The sequence below is a fragment of the Myotis daubentonii genome, chromosome 10, assembly GCF_963259705.1.
Source record: "Myotis daubentonii chromosome 10, mMyoDau2.1, whole genome shotgun sequence".
Classification (NCBI taxonomy): domain Eukaryota; kingdom Metazoa; phylum Chordata; class Mammalia; order Chiroptera; family Vespertilionidae; genus Myotis; species Myotis daubentonii.
The window spans coordinates 37277925-37302606 of record NC_081849.1 but is presented as its reverse complement, the minus strand read 5'-3'; the positions used below and the strand labels follow the sequence as shown (position 1 = coordinate 37302606).

The window sequence follows — 24682 nt, the reverse complement described above, 5'->3', positions numbered from 1 at the left end:
AAAAAATAAATCAACAACTCCCACCCCTAACAATCACATTTCATTGATGCTTAGGATAAAGATCTTGGGAAACAAAAAACCTATCAAGCTCTCCATTACACAGGCAATAAAGTTTCTGTTTAATGTGTTTATTTTATGAATAATAATTAGAAAATTAAGGAGCATATAGAGAATGGCCACCGAACATAAATATCTGGAAAGAGTTTAAGAAACACAAAGAGACAGAGAAGTTTATGAGGGTCAGAATGGCTTTCTTTGACCTTTACAGTTCTGTGCTCTGTCAAGGGAAGTGATTTTGTGTTAGTCGGCTCCAGGTAGAATAATGTAGCGTCCACAGGTAGAAGTAACTTGAAGATAAGCCTAGCAGGTAAAGGCCTCAAAAAATGGAATGAGAGTAAATCAATAAAATGCTGATGATGGCTCCCAGGCTCTGGTCTGAGGTCTGCAAAGCAAAGCTTACAGACCAAAAGGCAGGCTTCTGCAGTCCATTTTGGTGCAGCCTGGTAACTAAAAATATTCTCACGTTTTTAATAATTAAAAATAAATAAAAGAAAAATGTTAATTTACATGCAAAAATTATATAAAATTCACATTTCAGTGTCCACATAAAGTTTTATTGGACTACAGGCACGCTCACTTGTTTACACATTGCCAAAGACAGAGTAAAACAAACAGCAGCTACAGAGACTGTTCCCCTGGCAATGCCTTAACTATTGACTGTGTGGTCCTTGACAGAAAAAGCATAAACCAGCGGTTGCTTTATCCTCTCAAATAGGAATGCTACTTTAAAGAAAAACATTGAGGCCTTTTGAAACTTAGAAGATAGTCACATGTAGGTAGTATTTACTGATAAATATCATTACAAATTATACTGGTAAATATCATTACAAAAATCACCTCTCAGGTATTCATTTTAGATGTTCAAATTTTAATTCAGTATTACATATTTGAGCACATTTCATTTCAACAGAGGAAATTGAAATTCCTTGCTCTAAAGTAACATAGTAAATGACCTCCAAACTATGAAATATGTATAATACATATACAAAGATAAATATAATTTTTTTGTGCTGAAATTACTATGCAAATGTAAAACCTTACTCTAAAATTAAAATCAGGCTCTGGCTTGATAGCTCAGCTGCTTAGAGTGTCATCCAGATACACCAAGGTTGCAGGTTCGATCCCTAGTCAGGGCACATACAAGAATTAGCCAATGAATGCATAAATAAGTAAATCAATAAATAAGTGGGTTCCTCTCTCTCTCTCTCTCTCTCTCTCTCTCTCTCTCTCTCTCTCTCTCTCCTTCTTTCTCTCTCTCTCTCTCTCTAAAAATCAATAAAGCATTTAAAAATAAAATTAAATTAAAATCAGTTAGCTGTCCGAAAAGTAGTAGTAATGTTTACTGAAAAACTTCTTTCTCAAGTAGTTGGCCTGTATCTTTACCATAACGTTTTTCTCTCAAGTACAAAACTGGGTTTAGTATGGATTAACCATAAAAGAGCTTGGTTTTGATTCTGGCTTTTGTTTTTGCCTTTACAATGTGATAAACCCTGCTTTAAAATGCAATTTGGGGTTAGGATCTCAAGTACATGAATCTTACAAATGTTCACTCCACAAATTTAATTCTAAATAATCACACATCAGAGGAAGTCACTTGTAAGATGTCTTTAACTGACAGAGTGTCTCGTCCTATATGGTAGACCAAAAGGCCTTTCTAAAAATCCCTGTGAAAATATTTTCTTCACAAAATTAATTTATGTAAGAAGATCATCAGCTTAATTGTTCATGGCAAAATATCTATGATTCCAATCAGATTAAAATAAAAAGGTTACTTTATTTTCTCCGGGAAACTTAATTACTAGAGACACTGGACTGAAGATAAAAGCAGTCTGTTGATAGCAGCCACTGCCACATCTGAGCCTGAACTGTGATTTCTATTCATTTTAGTTCCAATTATTATTTTGAACTTTTCATGTTAATAATCATCCAGAGGCAAGCTTCAGCAGTCTGCGATAGGAATGGGCCGCAAATATAATGAAGCCCATTCTTCAATGGGGGAAAGAATTATCTAATTGCTCAAAATAAAATATGCTACTTCTTTGAATTTTTCTTCATCTGCATGTTATTAAAAAAAGTAATAGCCCAAAGGCTCACTCTAGAGACAAATCTAATTTCATGGTCTCTGTATATGCAAGTATTTATAGATACACTGTTCTAAGCTTTCTAGGGCAATCACTCTGGTAAGCACTTTACTTGCATTTAACTCACTTATAATTCACAGAAAAAATATATAGATATATATTTTCCAAATAAGTAGGTGAGATAACTGAATCTAATAAAATGTAAGCATCTGTAGCTAATAAATATCAGAACTTCAAATTATAATTCAGATATATCTGTTTGGTTCCAGAGGCTGAATTCTCACAACAAACACACAAATATTAACAAAACAAAAAAGAAAGTATGTTATACCACCTCTGTGCATCTGTGGTCAGTCGAGTTCTCTTCCACTGTGCACACATGGGCGCATGTACACACACACACATACACACACGCACACGCACACACACTTCAATTTGCTGCCACCACTGCACAGGAGCTCAGTATCTGGTGATATCCTTGTCTCATGTAGTACGAGGGTTGCGCGTAAACTGAGACACCATCCAGTTTCAGCATTTGCACTGTCAGATTTCTGTTGTACTGGAGGATCACATACTATATGTCTTTCAGTATTTTCTCTATAAAAATATTTTAATTGCTTTTAGAGAGAGAGGAAGGGAGAGAGAGATGGAAACATCAACGAGAGAGAAACATCTACTGGCTGCCTCCTGCATGCCTCCTACTGGGGATTGAACCCACAACCTGGGCATGTGCCCTAACCAGGAATCTAACTGGGGACCTCTTGGTTGCATGGGACAATGCTCAACCAATTGAGACATACTGGACAGGGCTTTTAGTATTTTTTTAATATATATTTTATTGATTTTTTACAGAGAGGAAGTGAGAGGATAGAAAGTCAGAAACATTGATGAGAGAGAATCATCGATCAGCTACCTCCTGCACAATCGCTACTGGGGATGTGCCTGCAACCAAGGTACATGCCCTTGACCGGAATCGAACCCTGGACTCTTCAGTCCCCAGGCAGACGCTCTATCCAGTGAGCCAAACCGGCTAGGGCTTAGTATTTTTTTACATTGGTGTTTTTCTCTTAAAAATGTAATCAGTATGGAAATCTTATACTACAGGGTTGAGAACAAATTCTAGCATTTTCTCTCAAGGCACATTAAAATAAGTTCATGAGTATTAAAACCATCACTATATTTTGTGAAACTGAGCAAAGGGAGCTCTGTGTTGACTCTTCACTTTATAATGAGTGGATCAGTGCTCTTAAACCTGCTATCTTGTTATTAGTTTGTAGAGCTAAGACTCTAATCTAGACCTTTTGACACTCAAGAAGCAGTTTTCCCCACTATTCAGAACTCAGCTGTCAAATTTTATGAGGAGAAAAAAAGAGGAGGCCATCGTTTCAGCATATTTCACCTCTGCCTGAGTCTATTCTCTCCAATGCAAGGGAGACTCAAACAACTTTGCATGAAAGACGGACTACAATAAAATTATATGACCTCTCTTGCTGACTTGCTCCAAAATGTGTTTTCCCTTTATCACTTCCTAGACCATCTGCCATTTGGAAGAAGTAGTACAGAATTAGTTTTGCATCAGAGAAGCTATAAGAAATCACCTCTTTAAAGAATTTTACAAATTAACAATATTGCTTAATAATTTTTAATTCATATGAAATGAAACATTAATGTCATTTAAGAATTTTTGAAATTCAATACCATATGGAAATCACTCAGAATACCACAGCTGATCAGATCATTGATATAAGATATAAACTTACAATAAATACTAATACATTTATTCTGGAAAGAAATGTACTATCATTCCAAGTTTTATTAAAAATATCAAAGAACATCAATCACAATGAACACATCACTAGATAGGACTAAAGCAGCACTTCTCCTTTGCTGTGAAAGAGGTGTTATTCCTCCACTCACTATCCTATAGCCAATGATTGTCCCTGAGAAGGGAGACACCCGCCAGGACCCATACCTGCTACACAGTGGGTTCCTGATGGCTGGACAGTGGATAAGGACAGGCCTGATAAAGAAGGGTGCTGATGCTTGAACTTAAAAAAGAGACTTATGCCTCAAATTTCCTGAGTGCCTACATGTGCCTGGCGCCATCTACACACACTGCATGTGTAGCTGTACTGACTCTTCTCAACAGTGAGCAGCAAGGGAGCCGAGGACAAGAAACAGTGCTGTAGTTAAGAGGGCTAGTCCAGGAGCCAGGGTTCTGCATTTGCTCCTGTCCTTGCTAACCTGGGAAATTTACTTAACCTCTCTGTGCCTCAGGTCTCTCTTCTCTAAAATGCAAATAGCAATGTCCACTTTATAGATTTCTTTTGAGGACCAAATGAATTAGTATTTCTAATAGCACTCGAACAGAACCTGGTGACTAGGGAAGCAGTAGATCTATATCATTAGATCAAAAAATAAAGAAGCTTTGCCCAGCCAGCATTGCTCAGTAGTTGAGCATCAACCTATGAACCAGGAGGTCACTGTTCAATTCCCAGTCAGGGTACATGCCCATGTTGCAAGCTTAATCCCCAGTGTGGGGGTGCAGGAGGCAGCCAATCAATGATTCTCTCTCATGATTGATGTTTCTCTCTCTCTGAAATATATATATATATATATATATATATATATATATATATATATATATATGTATATATATATATATATATATACACACACACACACACACACACACACATATATATATATGTATATATATATATGTATATATATAAAATAAGAAATTTTGATTCATTGTTTTCACAGAAGAGGAAGCTGAAACTTAAGTTGAGTACTTTTCTTTGGATTATTACCTCACAATTACAAATATAGGTATATTTGTCATAAATATCCTTCTAAACAAGTGTAATAAATTTTAACAAGGTGTACATCACAAATATCCACATTTGGGGCACCTGAAAAGAAAAAGTCCTAATGTTATGCTAATGGGCATTTGAAGCGTAGAAAAATGTGTCCAGTGACAACATTACACATGGGAAAAATTCCTGTATTCAAACAACTTCGAGGTAAAGATAACTTGTTCTGCAAAAAATGTGCCAGAAGTCTGACAAGGTTAAGACAAGGACACTGCTGTTAAAGCTGCATGTAAAAGTTTATAGATGCGAGTTAGTCAAAAGGTACTCTCAGTGATCTTGCTGGGGAAGTAGGAGGACTGCCCTATATTGGGGATTATATTCTATTCAGGCACATATGAAACATGCCCCTATAAGAGACTGAGCTAGATAGAGAAGGGGTGTTTGGCCTACAGAGCCACGCTTAGGGGGGTAGAATAGAACAATGGTCAAGTGCATGGACTCAAGTCAGACATCAAGATACAAATCTCATTTCTATTTTTTTTTTTTTAGAGGTTAAAACCAGGTTTATTTATCATGACAAAGCTGCATTTAGACCCAGTTGGGAAGCGCCATTTCATTCTGGCTTCCCAATGTTTACCCCATTCCCACCCCCTGCTAGCTTATGAGCTGACCCATCTGTGGGAAAGTGTCTGTTCACAGAAAGCCAGTCACTGGGATTCCCATGGCCTTCTGGCGGAGTGCTTCCCGCATGGAAGGGGCAATGCTAAGCCCCCGGGGGTCAGGGTAATGAGAGATGAGTGTGCATTGCACTGTTTTTCTTTCAATATCACTGATCACTTTTCTCTCTCGGGCAGGAGTGAGTGAAGAAAGTAAAAGGAAGCATTTCTTCCAGGGTTTTCTTGGAGGGATTTACTCTGGGAGTGGAGGCTCCCCAAGGAAATATGAGAGAAGGGAAAGGCTTCCCTGTGCAGAATGAAGACTGAGGAAGAGGAAGCAAGTGCCCAGGCGGGCCCAAGGAGGGGACAGAGGAGCACAGCAGAGCAGGGGGCAGGCTGGGGCACAGGAGAGGACAGGAAGCAGCAGTGATGGTATTGCATTGCTCTCAGTGGAGGGGGCCTGGGCACATTGTCCGAGGCCCTGGTACTTGAGGAACATTGGCCAGAAAGGGACTGGGAGCAAGTAAAAATGGAAAGAATTTGAGGACTGTAGACCCATAGCCTCACAGGAAATGGTATAGTAGTAGTCACTCCTTATCCATGGGGGTTACATTCTTTTTTTTTTTTTTTTTTAATGTCCCTGGGTTCAAAAGACCCATAATGTTTATTTCTACGTGTTTTTTTTTAAATTAAATCTTTATTGTTCAGATTATTACATTTGTTCCTCTTTTTTTTCCCCCCCATATCTCCCCTCCTCCCAGTTCCCGCCCCACCCTCCGCCCTCACTCCCCACCCACTGTCCTCATCCATAGGTGCACGATTTTTGTCCAGGCTCTTCCCGCATCTCCCACACCCCTTTCCCCCCCAAGAATAGTCAGTCCATTCCCTTTCTATGTCCCTGATTCTATTATAATCACCAGTTCATTCTGTTCATCAGATTATTTATTCACTTGATTCTTAGATTCACTTGTTGATAGATGCATATTTGTTTACCTTTTTCTTCCTCTTCCTCTTCTTAAAGGATACCTTTCAGCATTTCATATAATCCTGGTTTGGTGGTGATGAACTCCTTTAGCTTTTCCTTATCTGTGAAGCTCTTTATCTGACCTTCAATTCTGAATGATAGCTTTGCTGGATAAAGTAATCTTGGTTGTAGGTTCTTGGTATTCATCACTTTGAATATTTCTTGCCACTCCCTTCTGGCCTGCAAAGTTTCTGTTGAGAAATCAGCTGACAGTCGTATGGGTATTCCCTTGTAGGTAACTGAGTTTCTTTCTCTTGCTGTTTTTAAGATTCTCTCTTTGTCTTTTGCTCTTGGCATTTTAATTATGATGTGTCTTGGTGTGGTCCTCTTTGGATTCCTTTTGTTTGGGGTTCTCTGTGCTTCTTGGACCTGTAAGTCCATTTCTTTCACCAGGTGGGGGAAGTTTTCTGTCATTATTTCTTCAAATAGGTTTTCAATATCTTGCTCTCTCTCATCTTCTGGCACCCCTATAATTCTGATGTTGGTATGCTTGAAGCTGTCCCAGAGGCTCCTTACACTATCCTCGCATTTTTGGATTCTTTTTTCATTTTGCTTTTGAGGTTGGGTGTTTTTTTGCTTCCTCGCATTTCAAATCATTTACTTGATTCTTGCGCTCCTCTGGTCTGCTGTTGGGAGTCTGTATAATATTCGTTATTTCAGTCCGTGTATGCTTAATTTCTAGTTGGTTCCCCAATATAACATCAAGGGTCTCATTAGTTTTCTTGTAGATCTCATTAAGTTTATCGGCGGCTTCTAAACAGTTCTTGAGAGACCTTAAAAGTGTGGTTCTGAACTCTATTTCTTCCATTGACAATTTTGTCCTGTTTCTTTGTCTCCGCATTTTGTTATGCTTCCTTGGTGCACCCCCTAGTGGTCTTTGTTCGCAGTCTTATAGTTAAACCTTGATTGTTGTAGCTAATACCAGGGAGGGTTTGACCTCCAGGCCAAGTGGCTATGAGAATCAGCTGTGTCAGCAGTGAGAGAACTTCTGTCCTCTAGGGAGGTGCTAATCTAGCCTTTGCCTGAGGCTATCCGGCAAATGCCTCTGTGCAGGGCTTGGGCAGGGCGGGTCGAACAGGATCAACAGGGTCGGCCGGAGAGAGCAGTTATGGCGGCTCTCAGTCCTGTCCCCAGGGGCTCTGCCTCTCTGAGTCCCAGCACCCGCTGCAAAGCTTGGAGAGAAAGCTGCACTCGCTCTGACCGAAGCCAGACAGTCCCGCTTCTCCCGTTTGAGTCTGGGTCCCTAAAGACTCACCTGTATCTGGAGCTCAGAGTCTGCGACTCCCTCCCGACTGAAAACGCCAACCACGCCCTCCGCCGCCAGCCCGCTCAGCGCACTCCGCACCTCAGAATTTGACTTCAGCACTGCGCCTCCTCTGAGTGTCCATATGCATTTCTCTTTCCTCCTAGTTGTAGGACTTCCACTCAGCCAGCGTTCCTGTGGTTCTGGGTGATGTCCGTTCCGTCTTTTAGTTTCACTTTTGAAGTAGTTGTTCAAGGCAGCAAACTCCGGCGTTAACCTATGCCGCCATCTTGGTTCTCGGGGGTTACCCAAATCTCATTTCTGCTCACCTAATAGCTGGGCCTCCTGCAAGTTAACCTCTTTATGCCTCAGTTCCCTTCTCTGTGAAATGGAGATAACAGAGTGTCTACTCCATAGGGCTGTCGTGAGGACTAAGGGCATATATTATCTTTTAGAACAGTACCTGGCACATAACTAACATTCGGTAAATATTAGCTATTATTTCTTATTCAGTGAGTGAGCATAGCTCTCTACATACCAACTTGTATTGTTGAACTTTAATTCTATAATCATTAGCTGTTATGAAATTATTACAATTGGTTTTCTTTATGAATACCTCCCTCCTCAATATAAATCCAGTAGTGTAATATCAGTGGTGAGGAATTTGAATATTTGGACAGGTAGCTCCCAATATATCTCTTGTTATTAAAAAATTCAACTGTTTTTGAAGCCAATCTTGAACAAAATGAGTTTTGTAAAACTAGATTATTTAATAGATGTGATTCTGAATGTCTCTGTAATATTTTCAAAAATTAAATTTAATTTCAAGCAAGGATTTCTCATGATGACTAACTTTGTGGAGATTGAGATATACCACAGCATACATTTTCTAAAATATTTTTGTTTTAAAAAAACATACTATTGTAACACTTTGATTTAATTTTATTTTTATTTATTATTTTTTTTTAAATATATTTTATTGATTTTTCACAGAGAGGAAGGGAGAGAGAGATAGAGAGTTAGAAACATCGATGAGAGAGAAACATCGATTAGCTGCCTCTTGCACATCTCCTATTGGGGATGTGCCCGCAACCCAGGTACATGCCCTTGACCGGAATCGAACCTGGGACCTTTCAGTCCACAGGCTGACACTCTATCCACTGAGCCAAACCGGTTTCGGCTGATTTAATTTTAAACTGAAAGATTATTTGATGTTACTTTATAATAGATCCCTCCATTTCTTCACCAATTCCTAATGATGAAAACTTTTCAGCTGTACATTACAAAAGGAAACCAGTATTTTCACAAAGACATTTTTTTAAAACCAACATCTTTAAAACCATATTCCACCTTCTGGTCTTATTTTTTTTTCATAAGATGACTAAATTGTTTTACAATATTTTCTCTAACATCTCCCTAACTTGTAATTGTTAGAAAGGCTTGTTTAGTATGCAAATGTAAAATGTTAATGAAGCATATTCTATCTAGGCTGTCTCTCTAATAGCATTATTTTTAAAGTGAGACTCCTGAGGTGGTTGCTTTGATTGAACTAGAAGAACAGATGTTGCTCTTATTAAAGACAAGAAGAAAAGACTGGTTTAATGAATATTGAAAAAAAAAGTATTTAAAATACAGTAGCAAACCAAGATATAACATCTGTTTCAATATGTTTCAAATAAAATTACAGTGACTAGAGTTTTCAATCTTTTTGCTCAATCCTCAATCTTGAAAGAAAAATGTCCTGGAATATGAATCCATCTTTAGGCAGTTATGTGGTTCTCTGATATGTAATATACCTCATAAGTTATCAGTTAACTATTTATGCAATAATAAAGAAAAGGAAGTATGCATCTCTATATAAACGTGTCACATACTTGTCTTTTTTTATCTACATAAATTCCATATCATTGGGAAATTGATTCAACTTAATCTTGCTCACTTCTACATGCCAATACAAACTACCTTCTATAATATATGACCAATTACAATCAGACAGAACATGAAATAAGGTTCTTGGGCAGGCACGGTATACTTCTATTTTTTTAAGCTGAAAAAACAGCTAAATGTGTTTCTGTCTCGGTATAGACAGAATGTCACCTTAGAACATGCCTTTTCTGAAAGAGCCACTAGAATGGAACCTTTCATTAGGCTAATACACTGGGGAGAGCACACTTCATGACATTTTTTCATGAGTGGCTAGAAATGACCCAGTTGCTTATTTAATATGTAGACTCTTAGGGACGGGCAGAGTCTTTCCTTTCAGGCACCCAGAATCTTCTGAGGAAAAAAAGGGCTCAGATTATTCAATTTTATTGCCTTTCTGCAAGTTATTCATTTGGGGGAACTTTTAAAGTTCTACACTGAAACCTCCAAATCATTGCCAAGGAAATTAAAGCTCAAAATAAATGGAGATATATACCATGCCATCCTAGTAAAAATTCCAATATTGGCCTTTGTAGGAAAAGATATATAATATTATACAATGTATAAGGAAATATAAAAAAACTTAAATATTTAAAAAATAAGGCAAAAAGAAAAACAAAATTAGGAGCTGTATCACTTGTTTTAAAGACTTGCTATAAAACTATAATAATTCACAAAGCGATCAGAAATAGACCCATGCATATGTGGTTCATTATTATTTTGACAAGGCATAAGACAACTCAATGGAGAAAGATAAGGTGTTTTTGTTTGTTTCTTTATTTTTAAATTATGTGGGAACACTGAGTGAATGTAGGGGGGAAAGGTATCTCAATTTTCACCATACACAATACATGAAAGTGAATTCTAGATGGGTTTTAGACCCAAACACAAAAGTCCTACTATAAAACTCCTGAAAGATAACAGAATACCTTCAGGGCTTGGGGGTTATCAGAGATTTCTTATGTCATCAAAATCACCTGTTAAATTTGGCTTCATCAAAATGAAGTATCCCTGCTTATCGCTGGACATGGTTCAGAAAATTCAAGGCAAGACAGAGAGAAAAACAAAATAAACACACATATTTGATAAGAGGACATATTACAATAATACACTAAAAGCTCTTAAAGTCAATAATTGAAAGATAAAACTGGGCAAAAGTCACATCATACATAAAGATGTATTAATCCCCCATAAACACATGAAGAATTGCTTGACATCATTAGTCATTAGGGGAACTAAAACCACAATGACATGCATTTTACAACCTCTTCAGTTAAAAGGACTAAGTAAGGATCTGAGTTAATCCGTACTCTTGTACATTGCTGGTGGTATGTAATTTTGTTCAACCATTTTGGAAAACTGGAAGTTTTAAAATGATTAATCCTATAGCCTAGCAATTCCCCTCCCAAATATTTACCCACCAAAATAAAAATGCATGCTGTAAAAACGTTCATATAGGAATTTTTTGGCATCTTTATTCATAATAGGCCCATGTTCCTCAGTGCAAGAAAGCTTAGGTAAACTTCTTTCAGGTCCAAGTTATAATGCTGTCAGCCATTTGTTCAGTGTTAATGAATCAATGTACGTATGTATTAATCAAGGTAACTTTAAACAGAAACACACATAAAACAAGGTTATGTACTGATCAATTGATGCAAATGTTGGGATCAGAGGACTGTAGGAACCTAACCCTGTATTTCTTGTAGGAGCAATGATTCAGTGTTCACAATGACCATACAGAACATAACACTTGTGCAATGAATGGATTTAGGGAGACAAGACTGAAAGCAGGTAGGAGGTAGGCCTACTAGGAAGCTTGTACAGTAAGTAGGACAAGAGAAGATGGAGGCTTGGACCAAGGTTAGCATTGGAGAAAAGTGTTCAGATTTGTTATATATTTTGTAGGTACCATTGGCAGGTCTGACTCATTAATTGATTATCAAAAATTTGATAACAAGAAAAATATGAGACTTAAACAATGGAGGGGAAATCAATGCCATTTAATTAAACAGAGACTGGGGTAGGGAGTCAATGTTGGGTATGCCCATTAGAAATCTAAGTAGAAATTTCAGGCAGACTATTGTATATTTGTGTGTGAGGTTCAAAGAAGTCAGGTCTAGACATAGGCATTTGATGGCATGAGCATAAATCAGAGGGCTAGATAAGCTTACCTAGAGAGACAATTAAGACAGAGAAGAGAAGAGAGGTGGAGTACTCTAAACTTAACAAGCTGGAAAGAGGATAAAGGTCCAGGAAAGAAGACTGAGAAATAGTAGCAAGTGAAACAGGAAAACAAACAAACAGGAAAATGTGTTGAGAGATTGTTCCAAGGAGGGATGAGCTACTAGTAAACCTTTTAAGTGCTTCTGAGATATCAAGTCAAACAAGGACAGGATTTGGAAATATGGAGGTCTATGGTAACTGGAGTGGGGTGAGGAGACTATGAAAGATGGGAAATGCAAGGAGAGAGAATATATAATCCGTGAGTAGTTTAGCTACACGGTGAAATAATTTTGGGTATAGTCTATATTGAACACCTGAAGAAAACCATGATTCCTGGCCTATGAAAAATCCTGATTCAGAGATACTAAAAGTGTATATAAAATAGCAGGGGTTTAGCTCTTTGTTCAGGTTAAGAACCATTTTTTATAGAGTCCATAACCTTTTAATTGTACCACCTGACTTCATTGGGCAACGAGAGTATTATCAACTTAGTTATACTTTCTGGAGTCATTTTCCTTATTCTATTTTTTATATTTAATGGCTTATAGATTATATTTTCTATTCCTTAACTAAAAAAATAAATATGGCAGTTAGTTGGTTTAAATTTAATTATGTATTATTATTGTTTATAGTCACTGTTTGGTTTCTGTTATATTTTATGTTTATGTTTTTATCTTTATTGTGGAAAGTATTACAGATTTCTCTTCTCCCCCCCCCCCATTGACCCCTTGTTTCTGTTTTTAATAGAAAATTATTGATGTGAAATTATTATACCATTTTGGGAAAATAATTTGTCATTATTAACATTAAAATTTATTTTTTAAATTTAAACTAAGTCATATTTAGTCTTTTATCTTTGTTTCACATATGTCTCAGTTAAATTGCAGTATCTTAAAATTTTCTCTAAAGGCACAAAATCATTCTTGTTTATAGGAAACTGACACTGTCCAAATGGCCAGGGCTTTCCAATCAATTCCTCTTTTTCCAAGGGCATACCCATGTGCAATGTTGTAGAGCATGTTAAAAAAAAAAGGGTGATGATTCTCAGTCTCAAGAAGTTTGCCTTATTGTGCTCTCTAGTGAGATTTAAATACTTAAACATACATTTTCATAATTTCCATGAAATATTCCCTATATTTCATAAGCTGGAGTTGTATGGCACAAGGGAAAAAAACAACATAGAGAAGGCAGAATGTAGATGAGATAATTTTCATATCCAACTGGAGGTCACTGACAAGCAGTAATATCAAATGTGGATGTACTCTGATTTTCTGTAGCTTAATTGTAATATGCTGTTGGAAATGCTGATCCCCATCTTCATGGCTGTTAGAGAAGTGGATAGAATGAGAGCACATGACCTTGTCAGTGTCCCAAAGGCTACATGATACATTGGAGGGTGACTGTTCTTCCATTCTATCACACAAGTAATATTAAAAAATACCATAGAGGCCCTAACCAGTTTTGCTCAGTGGATAGAGTGTCGGCCTGCAGACTGAAAGGTCCCAGGTTTGATTCTGGTCAAGGGCATATATCTTGGTTGCGGGCACATCCCCAGTAGGGGGTGTGCAGGAGGCAGCTGATAGATGTTTCTCTCTCATTGGTGTTTCTAACTCTATCACTCTCCCTTCCTCTCTGTAAAAAGTCAATAAAATATATATTTAAAAAAATACCATAGCCCTAACCAGTTTGGCTCAGTGGATAGAGTGTCAGCCTGCAGACTGAAAGGTCCCAGGTTCGATTCCGGTCTAGGGCATGTACCTTGGTTGCGGGCACATCCCCAGTAGGGGGTGTGCAGGAGGCAGCTGATCGATGTTTCTCTCTCATTGATGTTTCTAACTCTCTATCTCTCTCCCTTTCTCTCTGTAAAAAAATCAATAAAATATATATTTTAAAAAATACCATAGAGAAAGAATACTAGAATACCATTAATGAAGATAATGGAAATTTAGTTAATTAATTCTTCAATCTTTTTTCTTATTTTTCTAAATGTTGATAACAAATTAAAAGCTTAAAATGAACAATTGTCAGAATTTAAGATTGGGTTTCTTTAAAACAGTACAAATCATGAAATTCTCTCTTTTCTTTTAAATATTGTTGAAAGTGGTCGTTTCATATTAACCACAGAGGACTGTAATTTTAAGTGGCTTCGGTTCAATAGAGGCTTTTTACACCTGTGTGTGCTGAAGACCCACAGTTTCTCCTCAGAGGCTATCCAGCCACTCACAGCTCAGACTCTCATGAGTTCAGAGAACAATCATGATCAGAGTCCTGCCGTAGAAGAGAGATATTAAAATGTTATGTTGAGGGACAGTCCTTTATGATTTGAGTGTAAATCATTATTTTTAAATTACATCATAAAATGCCTAATTGAACCACAGTTTTTCATTTCAGACAATTCTGAATTATTGCCCTTTAATAGAACTGTTTTTACACTTGCTTCTGAATAATTTTTTATCCTTTACTCAAAGCAGTGCCTAAATAATTCTTTAAGCCACAGACATAGGCAAAAAAAATCCATCTCTGCTTTTCACAGTAGCAATTTTTCTGCAAACCTCTCTACTACTTTTTCTACCATGTGACTCCTAGTGAGAGAGGAAGCTTCTGCTATTTTGGTTCAATGGTCTCCTCCAACTGTGAGCACTGAACCATGAAGGGCACATCTCCATATATTTATGAACTATTTCTTCTGTAATCTTCAATTCAACAACAATCCATTTTGAGTGTCAACTGCCCTCTGGTAGTTTTTCTCACTTTTGGTAGCAAAATGGGATTGGAAAAATGCTACAAGTGAGCATGGTAAAATAATATTTGTGTGACTCAAGTTTCACATATATTTAGGCTATAAATTTATTCTAGTCATCCCTTCTTGTGAATTTTAACCTAAATGTGATAGGTGTTGAACAAGATTAAAAATTAAAGCTAATATTTTTAAAAATTAATATTTTTAGTATATCATAAATTTGAAAAATAGCTGTTTTACTTTTTGAGTATGGTTTCATGGATTGGTATTATATACATAGATTGTGTGTGTGTGTGTGCATGCGTGTGTATACGTGCACAGATATGTAAGTCCATTACATGACACATAAGATGGAATTATAATGTTAGAATTTGGATAGCATGGGTACTAATATTACCTGAGAAAATTACTTTACTTCTCTGTCCCAGAAATTCTTATCACTAAAATAAATGATTCATACCTACTGATTACAAGATTCCTCTCAGCTCTAGACACTTAAAATAAGACTGAACTATATTCCTATGCTGTATAGGGTAACAGAAAATCACTGACAATGTATCGATTTGATAAAGTCATGTTGAGCACATTAGCTGAAGTTGATTACTTTGGTCTATAAATCTGTACTTGCCCTTACGGTTGACTCTACACATTAAACACAATGGTCATGCATACCCAAAGTAGATTAAAGAGGCTGCCTGAGATGAAAGGAGAAAAATCACACTGAAAATAGAGATAGTTATTTAAATTGTCTACTTTGGTGGATAGGAGATGGTAGCTGCTGGTAGCTTAATGGAAAGTTGGGAGTATATAGATGGCAGACCAGGGAGATGAAGCCAGTGCCACAGAAAAAAATCAAAACAAAACAAACAAACAAACAAAAAAACAAACCTATGATCTGAAAGGCAATTCTTTTCCATTTCTGTGATTTAACCTAAGTAGTAAAGTCACAGAAAGTCCTGGGAAATTGAAGATAGAGGTATGGTTTTCAGTAAGTGAATTTGTCCCTTACTGCAGAATTCTCTGGAATACTAACCGTGGGATAGTGAAAAGATGCCACCCAGCAGTATCCCTCAAGGGGAATTCCCTGAGGGAATTTGTGTTAGATTAGGTACCTTGAAGCACTAAACTTCTATGATATAGATGAACAGTGATTATTTTCTTATTAACAGGTCACGTCCTATCTCTATCTAAAGTTAACATTAATAACATCTACAGATGGATTTTTTTTTCTTGACATACAGCACAATTATATTTCGTTAGTAGTTATTTACTGAACATTGTTTCGTGTTGGTTGCTAGATGAGCAATCCTTTAACATCAATTACTGAATTTAGAAACAATCTGTGGTTTTGATAATGTTCTGACTCTTGATATAAGTAATGATTACATGAGCATATTCAGTTTTTCAAACAACTCAGTGAGCTGCCCATTCCTGATTTGTACATGTTCTATATGTATAGTATAGAGGATACCTAGGAGATATTTCAGGTTTGGTTCCAGACCATCTCAATAAACTGACTATTGCAATAAAGCAAGTCCTAATATTTTTGCTGATGGAGGGTTTTGCCTTCGATTTGTAAAAAATGCAACATCTGTGTAGTGCAATAAAGCAAAAAGCCAATAAAATGAGCTATGCCTGTATATCAGTAAAATTTAAAAATAATTCAAGATAAGACTCTATGGAGTACAGAACCTCATTGAAATACCTTAGCCATATAGAAATGTTGACGTTGCTGTTATCTTTAAGGCCATGAGATAGATGTGTACTGAAGCCATCAAAAACTTATGAAGTATGCACACAATTATAGAATATTAGAGCAATAACAATTTAGCTATCAATACCAATAATTTAACATGAAGTATCATATATAAGAAAATAAAAGGTATTTAGGGACTGTGTTAAGGTAGAGAAAGACATCATAACATCATAAAAATTCTGAGGGGACTTCAGGACACATTCAGGGCTTTAAAAGGTTATGTCACTTTTTAAATTATGTCTAATTTCATTTCTAAACTTAATGACTTTCCTTTCCTTGATTAACTTATCAACCATGATTACAACCCTTTTGTGTCTCACAGTTATAGGGAGTATAAACTGTTTTAATTCATAGAGCAAAAATACTTAAAGGAGCCCCTGCCCCCACTCAAAATAATCCTTTGACATAAAAATATGTACTTTCTTTTTTTCTGTTTCTTTTTTAAATTATATAGAGTCTACCATCTTTCCATCATATAAAATTACTCTCTTAGGTGTTCCCGGTTTCCATTTTTCTTGAGCTCACCATGTCTGTATCTCTTAGACAGAAAAGTATAACTGGATGCTTAAATATCTTAATGTTCAGGTCTTGCAAGCTCACCACTGTCATAGTTCATTTAGTTGAAATGTTCACAATCTGTTTTCTGATTTCTGATATCTGAGAAAGAATAATTTCATTGGAAACTATGGCTCACAATGCCAGTGATTCTCCAGAGAGACCAAGCCCTTTGGTGGCTGGGGTTATAAATTTGAAAGAGCATATATGTAACTTGAGAAAGGAAATTCAAGTGGCTGATAACTGACTTATGCAGATTATACTTTTTATACATATTTTTATATACTCCGTATTTATATAATATACTAGGGGCCCGGTGCACGAAATTCGTGCACTGGGTGTGTGTGTGGGGGGGAGTGTCCCTCAGCCCAGCCTGCCCCCTCTCACATACTGGGAGCCCTCAGGCGTTGACCCCCATCACCCTCCGATCGCCTGATCGGCCCCTTGCCCAGGCCTGACGCCTCCGCCAGAGGTGTCAGGCTTGGACAGGGGACCCCCATCTCCCCCCGATCACTGGCTCTGGCCCCTGCCCAGGCCTGAGGCCTCTGGCCCAGGAATCATGCCTGGGCAGGGGACCCCCATCTCCCTCTGATCGCTTGCTCCACCCCCCGCCCAAGCCTGATGCCTCTGACCCAGGCTTCAGGCCTGGGCAAGGGGACCATCATATCCCCCCAATCCCCGGCTCAGCCCCCCGCCCAGGCCTGATGCCTCGGCCAGAGGAGTTAACCCTCATCACCCTCCGATCACCAATCACCGGATTGGCCCCTTGACCAGGCCTGAGGCCTCTGGCAGAGGTGTCAGGCCTGGGCACGGGACCCCCAGCTCCCCGTGGTTGCAGGCTCCGCCCCTGCCCAGGCCTAACGCCTCTGGCCTAGGCGTCCGGCCCGGGCAGCAGGGACCCGCAGCTACAGCGGCCCCGCGATTGTGGGCTTCGCTTTAGGCCCAGGCAAGGGGGACCCCTAGCTCCCGGGACTGCCAGCTTCGGCCGTGCCCAGCTCCCATCGCTGGCTCCACCCCTACTTCCTGCTATCACTGGCCAGGGCAGCAAAGGCGCCTGATTCTCCAATCATGGCTGGGGGGCAGGGCAAAGGCGGCCCCAGGGCCGCCTTTGCCCTGCCCCCCAGCTCTTAGCTCCCCCCTGGGTTTCTGATCACTGTCAGTGGCAGGGGGCTTCTTCCTGCTTTCCCTTTCGCCTCCCTGCATTGTGCCTACATATGCAAATTAACCACCATCTTGTTGGCAGTTAACTGCCAATCTTAGTTGGCAGTTAATTTGCATATAGCCCTGATTAGCCAATGAAAAGGGTATTGTCGTACGCCAATTACCATTTTTCTCTTTTATTAGATAGGATACTTATGTAGAGCACACTATATCCATAGTATCTATAATAATAAAAGTGCAATATGATAATTAGACCAGACGTTCTTCTGGATGACCTTCGGACTAAGCCAGGGCTGCAAGGGAAGCCCAAGTCCTGGGTGCCGGCTGGTGGCCAGAGGGAAGCCCAGGTCCCGGGTGCTGGAGAGAAGCCTGGGTCCCAGGTGCCAGGGGGAATCTGGTGCCGGCAGCTGGGGAAAGGAAGGCCTACTCTTGCATGAATTTCATGCATTGGGCCTCTAGTATACTATAAACATAGAATAGACACTAAGGCTAATAGTTAAACTCAGTGTCCCCTTTGTATCTATCTGTCTTCAATAAGTGCCTTAAGTATTCACACACTAACGAATTCCCAAGTTAAAGCCATATTCACTGAAAACAAAGAGGAATAAGAAGACCAAATTCAGGATGAAGAAGGTGAAACAGTATGCCAAAATGTGCTGATTAAGTAGCTTTTGGCCTAAAGTTGACCTTGGCTGTAACCTCTTTCCCTTTGAGAAAGAGGATCTCATCCATCCTTCAACAGAGATTTCACAGGAGGACATTTGAGTCCACAGGTTAATAGGGTGGTGAATTCCAGTTGCTAGTTGCCCACCTGTCCAATATCATACTGATCAGAGAAAAAAAGGGGCTATAGGTCAACTCACTGAAAACCAATTCTCTAAAACTGGATTGATCAAAAATAATTCTCGAAAGAATCAATTGATGAATGACTAACTCACCAAATGCACTAAATTTACCAATTATCATGTAATTGTGTTAGAGAATATTCTTCTTGAATATATAGTCTATGAATATGAATCCATTCTTCTTTTAAATATATTCATGGATATATTTCTTTAAAATATATTCAATATATGTGAATATATTAGTACTTTAAGGATTGTTCAATTTATCAAAAGCTAAGGGTCACAGGGTTAGTCTTTAATGAATATATTCATGAAGAACATATTCATGAGGAATATAGTTATGAACTGAATCATCCCATGAATATAGTGAAAAAGGATATACTTCATGAATTCTTTAATTCATTTATTTAATACTATGTGCCATGCAATGCCCTACACACTAGGCCACATCAAAACAAAGTTCCCAACCTCAGAGGACATAAATTCTTCATATGTTTAATGTCTTTAAAGAATAATTTTTAAAATAAGTTTTTGGAAAATATATTTTTGTCAGTTTGTGAATTTGTCTGCATCGTGCGAGCTATGTTGAGGACTGACTACACTGAATGCTTATGATTTGTTATGAAAATCTCGCAGCAGGATTTGATCATATTGGTCTTTATCAGCCTTTGTTGTGAACTTGGATGAAATTTACATGTGAACATTATAAAACAAAAAATTAAGATCTCATTCTGAAAATGAACAAAGGAGTAAGTCAAAATTCACAAAGTTAGGACAGTTGCAAATATTATGCAGTAAGTTGCAAACCTGGGATTAGACCCAGGTTTGTGGACATGAGTCATGGATTCTCTCCCACTTTCTAGAGCTTCCACTAATCAGTATTTGCACTTTCCAAAACTTGAGACTTTAGTAGCTGGATTTAGCACTGGTAATTAACTCAAATTTCTAAAATAACAATGAAAATATATCTCACTTTTAATATTAAATATATATTTCCCAGTAGCTTTATTTTTTAAAGCAAATTATGGCAGACATATAATACATCTAAGCAATTTCTGTTAGTGTGAAAATAAGGTTAATGTGACTATAACAGTTATCGTTACTAATTCTTATTTTTATTAAGCGATGAATAGCTTCATTAAGTAATACATTAGTCTTTTTTAGTAGCTTCATGAAAGAGAGAGTGATGAAACTGCTTGAGTTAAGCTTTGTGTGGCTTTTAAAAGAGAAAATGTTCTTTCCCAAAGGGCACTCCAAAAAAAATCTAAGCTGAACATTGTTATTCTCTGAGAAAGTCATCACAACAAAATGAAAATGCTGGCATTTCAGTAGGCCCCTTTGCATTTTATTGAGCACGACTTCCACCAGGATCACTGTGGCCTGTTAACAGATGTCTGCATATGAAGCAGTTTGTCAGGGGGCCTCAGGTTTTGTCTTTAAATGGTGCAAAGACAGAAAAGGGATTCTGTTCTTATTTTCCTATATATGCCTCGGTTGTTTTTTATTTCTTCCCAAGGGATTCTCAAAAGGAACCCAAGCAAACAAATTAGACACCAGGCCCCTCTACTCGCCATTAATTTTCTTGTTGGTTTCAATATAGGTTTTCAACTTTGTCAATGTCTCAGCTCAAACAAAACTCATGGTTACACAAGAAATCATTTAGGGTGAACGCCATCATTTGGAAATAATCAAACATTATTGAAATCATAAATAAGGGGGAAGAGTCCACTTGACTTCATTGTAGGATCACTTTTCTTTTAGGCAAAGTTGAATTGGTTCATTCTGCTATACAGACAGATATTAAGAACAAATTTTCTTTTATTTGGGCTGTGTCTACACATTTGATGAGAGATCTCTTTCTAGTAACTTGTAAATATTCATATTTTCCACTCTGATTAACAAAGCTTAGTCACAATATCAGCACTATAAGAGAGAAGTCAATGATTTCATTCTTAGAGCATTTATGTGTCTATCATCTCTATCTATCCATCATCTATCTATCTATCTATCTATCTATCTAGCTATCTATCTATCTATCTATCTATCTTTCTATTATTTATTTAAACCTCATCCTAGGACAAGCTGAGAGAGAGAGAGAGAGAGAGAGAGAGAGAGAGAGAGAGAGAGAGAGAGAGAGAGAGAGACTGGCTGCCCTCTGTAGGTGCCTGACCCCAGATCGAACCTGCAGCTTGGGTATGTGCCCTGATTGGGAATTGAACTGGTAACCAATCAATTGAGCCAATCCGGCCAGATTGAGCATTTACCATTTAAATTGGTTTATTCTAAGGCAGATCTGGTGCTGTAGGGAAACCACAGAAAGGTGACCAGGATTGTAACAATGCCTGCTGTATGGTGTGAGCATACATCTTCTTGGGATGGGCTCATGTAGCAACACTATGAGACAAGCTAGGATGATTCTTCTTCTTTAATTAGATAATAATCAAAACTATAATTTAGTTCCTAGTATGTCACAAGAATGAGATCTGAAGAAGTTAGAATATGTCTCTCCCTCATGAAAGTTAGTTGCTAGATGAAAATGCATTTTATATGATTATTATATCCTACAGGCATAAACATAAGAAGTACTGACAATAAAACTGTGAGGATCTGTTGCCTAATTTCATCACATATTTACTGAATACTATGAGAAAAACAATATTTATGAGCAAGATTTATAATTTCTGATTTAAATCAGTGTTTTAGGAATGAAAGATAGTCTTGCTGATTTAGCCTGTTCAAGAACTTAAATCATGATATTTTATGTTTTCCTTTGAGAAGCTAATTTTTAACTGAGAGAATATTTTTAATATTCATCCTATGCAGAACTTTTTAATGCATTATCTGAAATTCAAGTACAGCTACCACTAATAAATTTATGTAGATTTTAACAACATGTTGAAATTTAGATAAGTATCACTAACATATTTGGCATATAATTATAAAGATAATGTTCAAAGTGATTAAATTTGGAGTTATTTAATCATCTTCATTATACTTCTTATTTCAAGTATGTATTTTTGGGTGCATCTATCAAGCTATGTATAATTATCTATGTTCAGAAAAGAAGCTAATTTATATTTATTCATTTTTACAGTAAAAAAAGGTAAGTTCCATTTTGTTAGGAGTGTAAATTATACAATTTTATCATAGATGAAAAATTATAAAAATCACTTATAATTTTAGAGCCATTTTTAAAAGTAATTGTGCAAGTTTTATTACTTGATGGTTTATGAAAAGATAGACTGAAATAATTTTAAAAATTCATTAAAATAGATTAGTTTAGTGTTCAACACAAAATTGTATAGATATATTATGGAGAAAATAATCATGCCCTTATTAATGTTCAATAGAAATGTTTTATTTTCCCTTATAAAAGTGAAAATTTCATTCAACATAAAATTGTGCCAAATGTTCCATGAATCTTTTGAAAGTATGTTTTTTATTTCAATTAAATCATTTCATTGAACCATTTGATTTTATAGAAATATTTTTTTCTCCTACATGTGTAGGGAGATGAATGATTAGAAAGAAAATAAGAATGATTCTATCTTCAATTAAATTTGAATGATTTTACAACAAGTATGTGGCTGTTTGGTAGTTTCAAGTTCTGGTAATCATGGGGGATAGGAACTATTGGGAAAACTGTCCAGAATTTCAGAGATACTGAATTTTAGAGAGCATATGTTGAGAAATATTAAAATAAGTAGATATTTTCTAGTGCTGAAATTTTAAAAAGAAGAGAGACAATAAACTATGGAATGAATGGCTTACTTTCTTTAGAGGATATTAAGTAAAATGTCATGGGAAGGTTTTCATTTATGGAAATGGATGCTAAGGCTACTCCAAATGAAGGGAGTGTTAAACATAAAGGAATGGAAGTTTAGGAGGTCATTTTGTTTATATAATTTCTGCCCCTTCCTGAGCTCTTTGAACACAGAGCTGAATATACACGAACTGCATATTTTTAAATTTGAATCACCAAACTATAAATGCTCAATATATATTTGTTGAATGAACAAATAGGTATGTGTCCTTAAGCAAGATCACTTTTCATGCAGGAGATAAGAGGAAAGGAACTGGTTGAATTTCAAGTTAAGAAGTTTGAACTCCATTCAGGAAAAGTTTGTGGAGTGGAGAAGTAGCATAATTAGAGACTTCTGGAGAAGATTAATCTAGCAGCTATGGACTAATATATGAGTAAAAGAGAAACTTCCTTGTTTACACCATCCCTTCAGATAAAGATGTTTATAACATGCATGTACAAATTTTTAAGACAAATGAGTATTAAATACTATGCTTAGAAACCTGAATTATCTCCACTCAACAACCAAAAATCAGAGGGAAATGACATAACTCAGAGCTTCAAATAGGATTAAATTGGGAATTTTTATTCTCATTTTGGTATTTTATTCTGTGATTTACTCTCAAAAATTAAATTTATCTACTTTTAGCCACTGTAATATTGTGGCTCTTCTCTTTTTCATACCTATCTAGTTTTTACTCCTTTTCTGAATTTCTTTTCAAACATTCAACAAGGCTCATTATTACATACTAGAGACCTGGTGCATGAACTTTGTGCACTGGAGGGCTGGGGTCCCTCAGTCTGGCCTGCACCCTCTCATGATCCAGGACCCCTCAATCAGGCCTAAACCGGCAGCCAGACATTCCTCTCGCAACCTGGGACCACTCGCTCCTAACCGCTGGCCTGCCTGCCTGCTCAGTGAGCATCATAGTGAACTGTTGCTCTGGTTGTTCTGGTCGTTTCACCATTCTGGTCACTGGGCTTTTATATAAACATATATGAACTCTTCAGCTGTGACTACATAAATGGAGAACTCAGTCTGATTTTGAGACAACCTTAAATGTTCCTATTTACATTTCAGCTACTTATGCATGCACTTGGTTACAAACTATGTGTACATAGCCATAGTTAGTGAATCCCCCAAACATTGCAAGCACATCATATTTCACTCACAGGAGGAACAGAATACTAGCTGTCATTGGTGTTATATGAAGATAAATTATTGAACCACAAGAATCATGAGATGAATTGTGCCACAGTACTTGCATTTCATCCCTGAAGGCATTGTGGCACTGTCAGTTAAACACTGGTGAGCACAACTTAGTTTTCATTTCTAACAGCATTATTGTCACTACTGACAACCCTACTCATCACGGGAGAAGAGGGTTCTTCCTGGGATGCCCACAGGGCCCAACTGCATTACACATTCTGTTCTTATTCACAGTCTCTGAGCTTCATTTATGGTTCTTTTTTTTTTCCCTTTGCCAGCTGAACTCAGTATTTGAAAGAATATTTTCTCATATATACAGATGCACATATAAAAGTGTATAGATACAAAGAAAACCTAACATAGTCATTAATCTTGCCATATCTGTTCCCAAAACACAAGAGGGGCTCATGAACTCCCAAGCACACTTGTATTTTAATGAAATGTTATGTTGTTATGGTAGAAAACCAGGCCTACAATCTAATGAGGATACAGAGAGCATCTGTGTCTGTATGAAGGCCACTGTTCCCTAAAATAAGTTCCAAATTTGGCACTGAATTTACTTTTGCAAGCTATGGCATAACGTAGCT

The 24682-nt window shown here is 37.3% G+C and overlaps 1 protein-coding gene across 1 annotated transcript in view; it reads right to left on the bottom strand.

Moving 5' to 3' along the window:
• Positions 1-24682, bottom strand: part of CNTNAP2 (contactin associated protein 2) — a 1845032-nt gene that overhangs the window by 876486 nt on the left and 943864 nt on the right. The gene's annotated exons all lie outside the window — the stretch shown is intronic.